Source organism: Cervus elaphus, chromosome 20, assembly GCF_910594005.1.
Source record: "Cervus elaphus chromosome 20, mCerEla1.1, whole genome shotgun sequence".
In the NCBI taxonomy this organism is placed as follows: Eukaryota; Metazoa; Chordata; class Mammalia; order Artiodactyla; family Cervidae; genus Cervus; species Cervus elaphus.
This window is the reverse complement of record NC_057834.1, coordinates 51,010,640-51,021,190: the sequence shown is the minus strand read 5'-3', so window position 1 is coordinate 51,021,190 and position 10,551 is coordinate 51,010,640. Positions and strand designations below refer to the sequence as shown.

At 45.9% G+C, this 10,551-nt stretch overlaps 1 long non-coding RNA gene across 2 annotated transcripts; it reads right to left on the bottom strand.

The window, feature by feature from the left end:
* Positions 1-495: 495 nt before the first annotated feature.
* On the bottom strand, positions 496-10,515 carry LOC122676677. 2 transcript variants are annotated; one of them, XR_006335627.1, is made up of 3 exons: positions 10,123-10,515; positions 2,739-2,904; positions 496-1,111 (listed from the first exon to the last, which is right to left on the bottom strand). It is a non-coding gene; the product is annotated as an uncharacterized LOC122676677 (long non-coding RNA). The 2 variants fall into 2 exon arrangements; XR_006335628.1 differs by having other exon boundaries at positions 10,258-10,515.
* Positions 10,516-10,551: the final 36 nt, after the last annotated feature.

Genomic DNA, 10,551 nt, shown 5'->3' with positions numbered 1-10,551 from the left:
CAATATTTCACCAGACTTGTTTTCTTAATGTTTTTAGAGGCTGTAGGCAACACCTAGGGAAAAGCATAATGTAGTTCTCCCCCCAAAAGGCAGCATTTTATTACCAGTGGGGTATGATTTATGGTAAGAGGGGCAGCCTTAAAAAGGAAAATGAGGTTACCAAAGAAATCTCTGATCCTTGTATTGAAAAAGGTAGGAACTTTGCCACTAACCCAGAAGCTCTTACCTCGAGGGCACTGGGGCTTACTGGTCCTCCCAGCCCCCCAGCAGAAGGATCTAGAATCAGTCCTACGCTGCCCACCACCACTATTCCAAAGTGTGGGGATCTGCTTTTCTGTACATTAAACATGATCCAGATTCGGGCAGATGGAGTTTTTCTGATTAGAATTTTCAGAGGAGCCAGGAGAGGCTGCTCTGTGTTAAGGCATGGCTGTGGATAGATGGATGTTGTGGCAGCAGAGAGAGAAACAAGAGTGGGCGAAGGAACGAGGAGATTTGAGACACTGTCCATTTGGCAAGAAAGAGGAGAGTAATGAGACAGTAATGCTTCAGAGGCCATAATATATTACTGATTGTAGATCAATACTGAAAGAGCCGTATCAGACAGAAATTAGTTTTGAAGAGGAAATTGGAACTTAACTGCTTCTGGACAGGATATGGTGGATAAAATAATTTTATGGCACCTTTTCAAATTTAGGCAAGTGCCCCTTTATTGGATTAAGAAACGAGATCTGAGCCAGGCCGAGGGAGCAGAAGAGAGCCTGCTGGGAGTTGGACCAGGCAACTGGAGGCTACTCCAACTGCCTCAGACTCCCCCCTCCCCTGGCCCCTGTTATCCGCCCAAGCCTTGCCCCAGCTCTGCTTCCAGTCCCGGCCCCCATGCTCCTGCCCTCTGTGCTCTTTTTCAAATGCTCCTCCATCAGCTGGCAGAAGGAAGAGAAATTTGAGGATGTTGGAGTCAAGATGGCCATGGACTGAAGCTGCGCATTGTCACCTAGCAGCTTGAGGAAACCCCATACAGGGGTGATGCCAGGTCCAGGAGACGGTCCCTGAACAGAGAGCGGGCTTCCCAGGAAAGAAGTGAAGGAGCTTTGTCCAAAGCCTGGGACCCCTGCAAGAGATTTTAATTGAATTTTACACTGACACCATCCAAGACTTCCTTGAATTCTCTCAAACTCAAAATAATAGTATGTGTTTTGTCTATGTGTGTGTATCTTTGTCTGTGTGTGCATTCAGATATAGTTCCCTTGATGTGAAAAGAGGTCAAGATTTTTAAGATGAACCTATGTGAGTACCCAGTGCATCATGGAAAATTCTATTTTCAAAAAGCTGACTCTTTAAATTACATGTTTTGGATAACCCTCAGTTTTTGGTTTGGAAGCAAAACAGCTCTGTCCTTGCGTAGATGTTTTCAAGTGGTCCTAAAGCAAAAGAAACAGCATAGCGTGCTGGAAAGATGAGTGACTGGGGTCTCATTTTGATATTAAGCAGGTGGTCGGTCATACTAGGAAAAGCATATGCAGACTTGATTCCTCTGTAAAGGAGGAGAGCAGACCAGGTTATCTGTGGTGTAGAAGTCTCATTCCACAAGCTCAGTGTCCCTTGTAAAACATAACTACCTGTGAGCAAGATTTCTGTCCAGTGCAGAGCTCTACTCCCAACTCTAGTATCCCATGTTGCCTGAACACGGCTCCTAATTGTACTCAGTTCTGTTACACACATTTCAGATTCAGGGAAACAGGCTTGAAGAAAAGTGTAAGGACTTACTCAAGACCACCCAAGTTCCCAGCATTCTGTTTCTTTTTATATCTCTGTCCTCGCCAACCCTCCTGCTTGACACCAGCTCTGCTGTGCTTGTAAACAGGAGGCGGGGTGACGAGTTGCATAAAAGGTACTGACTTTTCCTGGTGTGTGGGCGTCTCAGGTCAGGAAACAGGACTGCAGCCCCATTCATGCTGCTTGATGGTGCCTCCCTTTGAGGCACAGGGGTGGCAACTGAGAAGCCTGCTAAGAAAGGCAGAGCATGGCATCCGGCCCATAGACACCTGATATTCCTCCCAGGCTGCCCACCCCTCTTTCCACCATCCAAGGAACTGGAAACACTCGGCCTCCCGAAACCTCTAAGAAAGCAAGGTGATTTCACTCACACATATTTCTATGACATGGATGTCCAAACAGGGAGCCAAAGAAAACCAGCTTTTCAGTTTGTGTGTGTGTGTGTGTGTGTGTTTTCAAGGCAGCATGTGACCAGGAATGGCTGAGACCAACACAACTGCTTTAGTTCTAAATGTCTGCAGTCTGAGAAATCTACCATGCCTTGAGGTAACCTGATAGAACACCACTTTCGCTACTCAGAAATTAAGGTTTCTGCACTGTGCACGGACCGCGAGCCTGCATTTAGAAGTCAATGCAAGACCTCGGCTGACACTTCCATACCTGCCAGGAGCTGCTGATGAAAACCAGGTGGCCTGCTTTAAGCAGAATTCAATTACCCAGATGGCAGCTGTTTCTTAATTCAAAACTTGAACATCACCTTTTTTTTCCCATTATGAAAAAAACCAAAGGGGGAAGAGAATACATTGAGTTTGAGCACTTCTGGTTGATGAGTTTAAAGGCATGACAGGGAAGTGGATTCTTACCCCTGCCACCCCTCACACCCCCTCTGCCTACCCCCTCACTCCCCCACCCTAAGCTCCCTGCAGCTCTAGCCTGCAGCACCGTGCCTGGCAGACTTTTACCAGGAATGGGAGTGATGGTCCTGAAACCCAGCATTCTCTTGGGTCATTCTTAGGAAGAGAAAGAACTCTGGCTTGCCAATTAGAGACTGCATTAGCAGGTGGTATCTTCCTTCCTCTCTTTCTCTTCCTCTCTCTCTTTCTCTCTGTGTGTGAAGGGGGAGGGAGGCTGTAAAAAGAAAAAAAAAGAAAAACCTGTAATGGTTTTAAGTTACACTTGGACACAATGCTCTCTCTCTCCCCCTTCCCATCCTCTGCCCACACGCCCTGACCGCCCCCCCCCAACCCTCCCAACCAGAGAGGTTACCCTGTATCAGCCCCTGCATTCCAGAACATGGATAGTCAAGCTTCTTATTCTGAAGGTGACAATTTCTCAGTGGGGCCAGTGCTGCTGTGTTTCACTGCAGGGTTTATTTCCCTAGTCCTCACCTGCAGTTTGGTGATAACTAGACCAGTTCGGACAGGTGGAGTGTTACCCAACCCTTTCTCACCTAGCTCCTGCATTCTGTACTGTGGTTTCTGCTACAAGCTGGCTTCATATACCTAGACAGGCCCGCTGTTGGATTCGGGAGGTTGCTTGGGCAAGAGGAAAACCAGCACAAAGCAGGTTCTGTTCTTAATCCCTTCTCTAGACAAATTTTTGTGGATGTCCTCATCCTTCTTTGAGCCTTGTTTCTTGCAGGCTGAGTAGGAATTTGAAATCAACAAGATCATTCCTTACACTGCTTGAACAGTTTCAATGTGACCAGGTGATATTTCCCTAAGAGTAGCATGTCAATTGATTCTCACAGCAGCAGCCCTGGTGGTATGGTTACAGATAAAATAGGCTCAAAAGTTACATTTGAGGAAGGAAGACTCAAACTGAGCCACCTTTTAAGGTCAGGGATTTGTATCCTAACAGATGGCTAAAATTATGTCCAAATCCCAATTTTCCACCATATCTAGCAACTTGAAAGCCTCTGTTTGGGGGAAGGAGTAGATAATCAGGATCATGATGGGGAACAAGACATGCATGTAAATACACAAAAAAGGAAGAAAAAAATTAACATGCCATCTCAAGAGCTAAACATGGATATACTGAGATTCTGAATCCAATAATATGACCAGAAGAGCTTTGGTAAATGCACTGATTATGAAAGCTTATCCCACGGCTCTAGTTGTTCTTGTTGTTCAGTTGCTAAGTTGTGTCTGACTCTTTATGACCCCATGGACTGCAACATGTCAGGCTTCCCTGTCTTTCACTATCTCCTGGAGTTTGCTCAAACTCATGTCCATTGAGTTGGTGATGCCATCCAAACATCTCATCCTCTGTCGCCCACTTCTCCTCCTGCCTTCAATCTTTCCCAGAATCAGGGTCTTTTCCAATGAGTCAGCTCTTCACATGACATTGCCAAGGTACTGGAGCTTCAGCTTCAACATCAGTCCTTACAATGAATATTCAGGTATGATTTCCTTTAGGATTGACTGGTTTGATCTCCTTGCTGTCCAAGGGACTCTCAAGAGTCTTCTCTAGGACCACAATTTAAAAGCATCTGTTCTTCAGCACTCAGCCTTCTTTGTGGTCCAACTCTCGCATCTGTACATGACTACTGGAAAAACCATAGCTTTGACTACGGTTTTTTTATGAACCTTTGTCAGCAAAAGGATGTCTGTGTTTTTTTAATATGCTGTCTATCTTTCTCATAGCTTTTCTTCCAAGGAGCAAGCAAATACTACCACAGAAATCTTTCCAAAGCACAAATCTGATCATGACACCTCCCTGCTTAAAACCCTGCTGTGTCTCCCTATGGCCTACAGGATAAAGTCCAAGCCCTTAGAATGGTATCCAAGTCCTCCACAATCGACCCTGCTCACCTCTCCAGGCTTATCTCCTACTGACTTCTTTCTCTCTGTCACACACACACAACCTATGCTCTGGTGATTTAAACTCCTGGCCAGTCCTCCGCAACAGATTAAGTTTATTTAGGTGCCAAGGGTCTTACTCATGTGGCTGCTTTTGCTTACAACCACCCCACAGTACATAAGCAGACACGCGTGCATGCGCGCGCACGCACACACACACACATGCACCCACAAGAGGCTTCACTTCATGAACTCCCATCTATCTTTCAAGATCCAGCCAGGGAAGCCCTTTCAGCTCCACAGGCAGAATTGACCACTTCTTCCTTCATGTCCCCATGATATGCTACATAGATACAGCACCTCTCACTGTGTTACTAATATCTCTTTGCCTGTCTTATTTTATGCCAGATGGTGAACTATTTGAGGGTAGAAAATGTGTCTTAGTTGTCGTCATATGCCAGCATCAAGCATGATGTTAGGCTCAGAGTAGATCCCCAGTAATGGCTATTTTGGGTTTTGGGGTTTGTTTGTTTGTTTGGGTTTTTTAATTTAATTTTTGTTTGTTTGTTTTGGCATGAGCTAGCTCTTACTTCTGTTAAACAATGGAGAGTGCCAGAGGTAGGGGTGGGAGAAGGGATGAAAGAGAGAGAACTTCTCTAGGGGGCTTATCAGTAAGAGTCCACATGTACAGGTTACCCATCAACCACATGGCAGCCTCCAGAGTAAAACCTAAGCTGTTAAAAATGAATTGAGCTGGTTACTATTTTTGTACCTGACCTACTTTGGGGATACTTTCTTCAAAAACTCCCAGACTTTTGTAAATGGACCAAACCACTTTTTGATGATTCTGTATTCTCTCCTATTATGGTGATTTCTCACTTCAGTGAAGGGAAAATCTGCAAAGTCCCTGAAACCTCATTTTAGTGCAAAGGGATCTAAGGAAGAGTGCTGTTCTCAGTGGAACCAGCCTTCACAGAACTTTCTCAATTGTTTTTCCATGGAAGATTTAAAGGCCAAGAATAGCAGATCTATCCACCCCAATGGCAGCACTCATTTCCTCAGTGCTCATGGCTGTATTCCCCTGAGAACAAGGTGGGGTTCCATGACAGCTTTCTCCTGCTTCCTCTTCTCTGCCTCCAGCTTGCCTGTGGTGGCTTGTAAGCCTGCTTGAAGCCATGTCTCTGCTGCCTGGGTGCAGATAGGACTCTGGCAGTAGAATACTTTTAGTTCCAGACCCTTTGTTTGTTGCCATTTAATTTTTGTTTGCAATGCCCCATGGTGGTTGATTTGTAGAGAACAAAATATAAATTTTTACATGCCAGGATATTGTAACATTTAATAATGTTTTGATACTATTATCACAATAATAATCCCTGGGGTAAGGGGAGTAGCAGTGTGTTGGAAAGTGCTAGAAAAGAAGACCAAGCCTGACTCTGAATTTGAGAACACAGTGTAAAACACTTGTGGGGGACAACTAAAGAGTCCTTTATCGTTGTTTTCTTTACAAAGACTGCTATTAATAAGAGCACATTGTTTAAGTGGCAGTTGTAATAAAGGAGGGCTTCCCAGGTGGCTCAGATGGTAAAAAATCTGCCTGCAATGCAGGAGACCGGGGTTTGATCCCTAGGTCGGGAAGATCCCCTAGAGAAGGGAATGGCAACCCACTCCAGAACTCTTGCCTGGAGGATTCCATGGACAGAGGAGCCTGGCGGGCTACAGTCCATGGGGTTGCAAAGAGTTAGACATGACTGAGCAACAAACACTTTATTATAAAGTGTTTGTAATAAAGGAATGCTGAGGAAAAACCTGAGAACTTGATTCTGTATGACTGATAACAGCCTCCAGGACAGGTACCAAGTAAATGTTGACTTTTCTAAATTTCCAGAGGCAAAACCTGAGGGCTTCAAAAATCGTTAACAGAAGAAAATATGTTTGCACGCATACTAAAGAGTTTTTATAGGGAAAAGAGGTGAGTGGAAAATGGAATCAGGGAGGGAAAGTTTCAGGGGTCAGAATTCTTTGGCTGACAGATTTCTGATGGTCAGTGGTCTGCCTAGAACTGTGCTTTAACAACAACAACAAAAATTATTTATTTATTCATTTGGCTGTGCCATGTCTTAGTCGTGGCTTGCGGAATCTTTAGTTGAGGTATGTGGGATCTAGTTCCCTAACCAGGGATCAAACCCAGGCCCCCTGCATTAGGAGCATGGAGACTTAGCCACTGGACTACCAGGGAAGTCCCTAGAACTGTGCTTTTAAAGCAATGGTTAATACGTCTGCTGCTAGATGGGGACAAGCAGATTTGCAGTGGTGGGATAGATTTTGGCTAGGAGAAACTTTGAAATTGTGAGAAGAACTGGCTTTAATGCAGTAAATATGGTAACAGTGGCAGCTAAGTGGCTTCCTGGAGTACCAAGGAAATGGTAAAAAATAAAGATGCATGCCTAAGATTGTTTCCATGATACCTCTAGTGCAAGCTGGACCAAAGAGACTTCTATCTTTCCAGTTTCCGAGCTCATTGATCTCCCAAGTGTTTGCTTCCAATGGAAAATGCTAACTTTATTGTAGGTTCCAACTCTTTTTCTAAAGCCCTTAATTGCAATGGCATGTTTATTCATTTCAGCAAGTACTTACTCAAAGTGCTAGCACTCTTGGCTCAAAATACTGACTTGCATCATGTTTTTCAGACGTCTGCTGACTATTCACAATGACTGGGCCAACACTCCGTGGTTGTGTCAAATCCTCCTCGAAGCCATCCACATTTGGCAGACTTGGGGCTATAAATGCTGAGTCTCTGGTTCCACCAGTTTAATTGTTTCCCGAGCTAGATGCTTAATAAGAACTGATAGTATATGAGGTAGATAGAATAGAGAGACGGAATTTGTCCCCACATTCTCTTCTGGAAGTTTCTTTATCCTCAGCACTGCTCTGGGAGTTTGAAAAGATGCCCAATAGTTCTGCCAATGTTCAGGGACTGTCCAATTCCAATCACTCCCTGAGCCTCAGTTTCTTCACATAAAATGAGGGGAATGTTTGCTTTCCAAGGTTCCACTCAGAAAGCTCTCCCAAGAGGAGAAAGAGGCCTGTCCCCCCAAAATGGTATTTCCCTCTTTGGTCACCCACATCCCAAGGTATCTGTGACTTCTGCACCTCAGTTCCGTCCACAATGTCTCTGTCTTAATTTTATAGGCATGCTCAGGGCTCCATTGTACAATCCAGCAGGGATTCTTTTCATCACTCTTTCCCATAAAAAGTTTTCAGCTCTAGCTTCCTTACCATATTTTGTTTCCCTTCACCTCTTTTGTTCTCAACACCTAATGATAAACTTTATCCCTAAAAACACTCCTGAGAACTGCCCAGAAGTGCCTGGACCATATAACACTTGGCTGAGCACTTATAGAAACATCAACATTAGAGGAACAGTAGCAACAATATAACTTGTCTGATATTCTGAAATGTTTTTGTCAAATTATGTGTCTTTCAACAGGACTAAAATTAAAAAATGGATTATCAAATGACTTGAAAATGGAATGGGATACACCTTGAGAAGTGGGATTAGGTGGGTGAAAACAGGGGTAAGGGAGTGTTTGTTGATCTATAGCAAACATTTTTATAAAATGTTCTCAGCCTCATGATGATGCACACGGCAGACTGATGAAGAGTAGAAATAGGCAAAAGAGGCTCTCACTGGGGTCTTCTTGGTTATAAAAGAGGAGAGGCACATGGAAACCCTCTGTATTTGTGAGGACAGCACCATTGAAAGCAATTAGTATCCTTCTACCAAAAATTTCCTGGTGCCATGCTCAGAGACCAAATTTTACAAGTAGGAAGATGGTTCCCATCTTGCGATTTTGAGACCAGGCTCCACCATCACTAGCTGAGTGGCCTTGTTTTGAGAAAATCCTCAAACCTCCCGTCTCCCACTCTGTAAAATGCAGCTAACGCTCTTTGCCTTCCAGACTTGTGAGAATCCCAGGGAGGATTTTATATGTAAAAGTACTATGTGGAGGCAAAAGTAAATTTCAGATTTTAATACTTCTTCCTTTTACGCCTTTTCCCCAGTCTGGAATATAGCTAGAACTTTGAGGTCCTCTTGAAAGCACCTTCAGCAATCTTCAGCTGACAAATAAACAGCCGAAAAGGCCAAGGGAAATAAATGCCTGATCTTTCAGTGTTATGTTGTTAAATGAAAATTTTAAAAGTGATAATTTTAGTTAGGGTGGAAAAGGTGATCCACCAGCAGGAGAAACCTACATCGTTTAGACTTTTGCTTTCTACATTTTGTTGTTCTTGCTGTGCTTTTTCCGCTCAGAGCAGGGCCCAAGGGATAATTAATCTCAAACAAGCTGAGAGAGCTTTAGTAAGCAAAATCCTCCTACAGGTTAGCAGTAATGGGGGATATAGTGCATGAAAATAAAGCATTTTGTAGACCTTTGGAGGCAGAGCCCTGATAACACTTCATAAATTCCTTCTGTTGAATTAGCAGCATTGGGACGTCTGTCCTGGATTTGGGGGTTTTTTCCCCAGCAGGCATGAATTTGAATTTACAATTCCTCTGCTCTTCAGGGCCTGCGCTGATTTAACCAAGCCTGAAGGTCGCTGGAGGAGGCACCAGTCCTGAACAATGCATTCTTGGGCAAGAGGAAAGAAACGGTTTCTTCTAAAAAGAACAAGACTTACTGTAATGGCCTAACTGCTAACACAGTTGCTAGTTTTTTCCCCCTTCGATTTTCTTTCTTCCTTCCCTTCTTCCCAGTTTCTTTCAAGGCTTCACCTCTTTATTTTTTCACGTTAAATTAATAGTTGAAATTAACAGGGCCAGTTTTAACTTGCTTAGGAAGTTAATGTTTTCCCTGTTTGTTGTCAGAATTCCCAGAGACACGGAGTGACTCTCTCCTGCAAACCTTGTGCTTTCCCAGAGCATGCCTGACTTCCTGAAAACATTGTTAATAATACCTTGCTTTTTAACTGCAGGAAACCTTCAGCCATTGCAGCCTCTGCAGAAGCTGTAATGGGAGGCAAGCCACACAGCGAAGCCAGGCCAGGGCCCTCCGGGGGGTTTCTGGGCTCCTCACCACAGTCCAGGCCCAGATCCCTCAGAGAACCAAAGGCTGAGGTGAGAGCGCCCAGGAGACAGGCCCTCAGACATCCTCCCCTCCGCGGAGCCTTTTGCTAAAGATATGCATTTCCTTAGGTTTCAGGTGTTCCTCCTCCCCCACTAAAGTGAATCCCCAAACAGGACAAACAGTTTATATTCACAGAGCAACATGAATGAATTAATCGCAGGCCCTCTGGATTATCATTGAGGGGTGTTGAAGCAAAGGAGGCGGAGGGCGCTTGAGACCTCTGGCAACGCCAACCCAGAACCTGTGGGATATAGATAACAGGGATCCCAAGACCATAGGAGGCATTCGTGAGAGCACCGAGAGGCTGGCTCCAGAGCCTGGCCGGGAAGGCCATCCGCAGGTAGGCGCGGGGCCTGGGGTCTGCAGGGACGCGCATTCCCTCCTGCAAGCGCTGGCTACAGTCTCTCCGGACTCCCCACCTCAACCTGGTGCTTCCTTTAGTCCCAGAGGAGCTCCCTGATGCCCAGAAAGGCCCCTCCGCGCGGCGATTCTGTCCCGGGTCCGCGGAGATCCCGGAGCCCAGTTCCACAGACATCCCCGCACCCACTGCGGACCTTGCGCGCTCTCCAAAGCGGGCTGGTCACGCAGGGCGGAGGGAGGAGGGACGCAGGAGCTGCATGGCCGTCGAACCCCCGCAGCCCAGCCAGCCAGGGCGCCCCGCGGAGGCGCGGTCTCGGCCTCCCGGGACGTGCGCACGCGAGCCCCAGGCCCCGGCGCCCTGCTGCCTGGAGCCCTGGCCGGTCGCAGCCGGCACGGCCCCGGCCTGGGGGTGGGGTTGGGGCGGGAGGCGGAGCCAGGCCTGTGGTCGGTATCAGGTTGCTCCGGTAACGGTGACGTGAGTGGGCGGG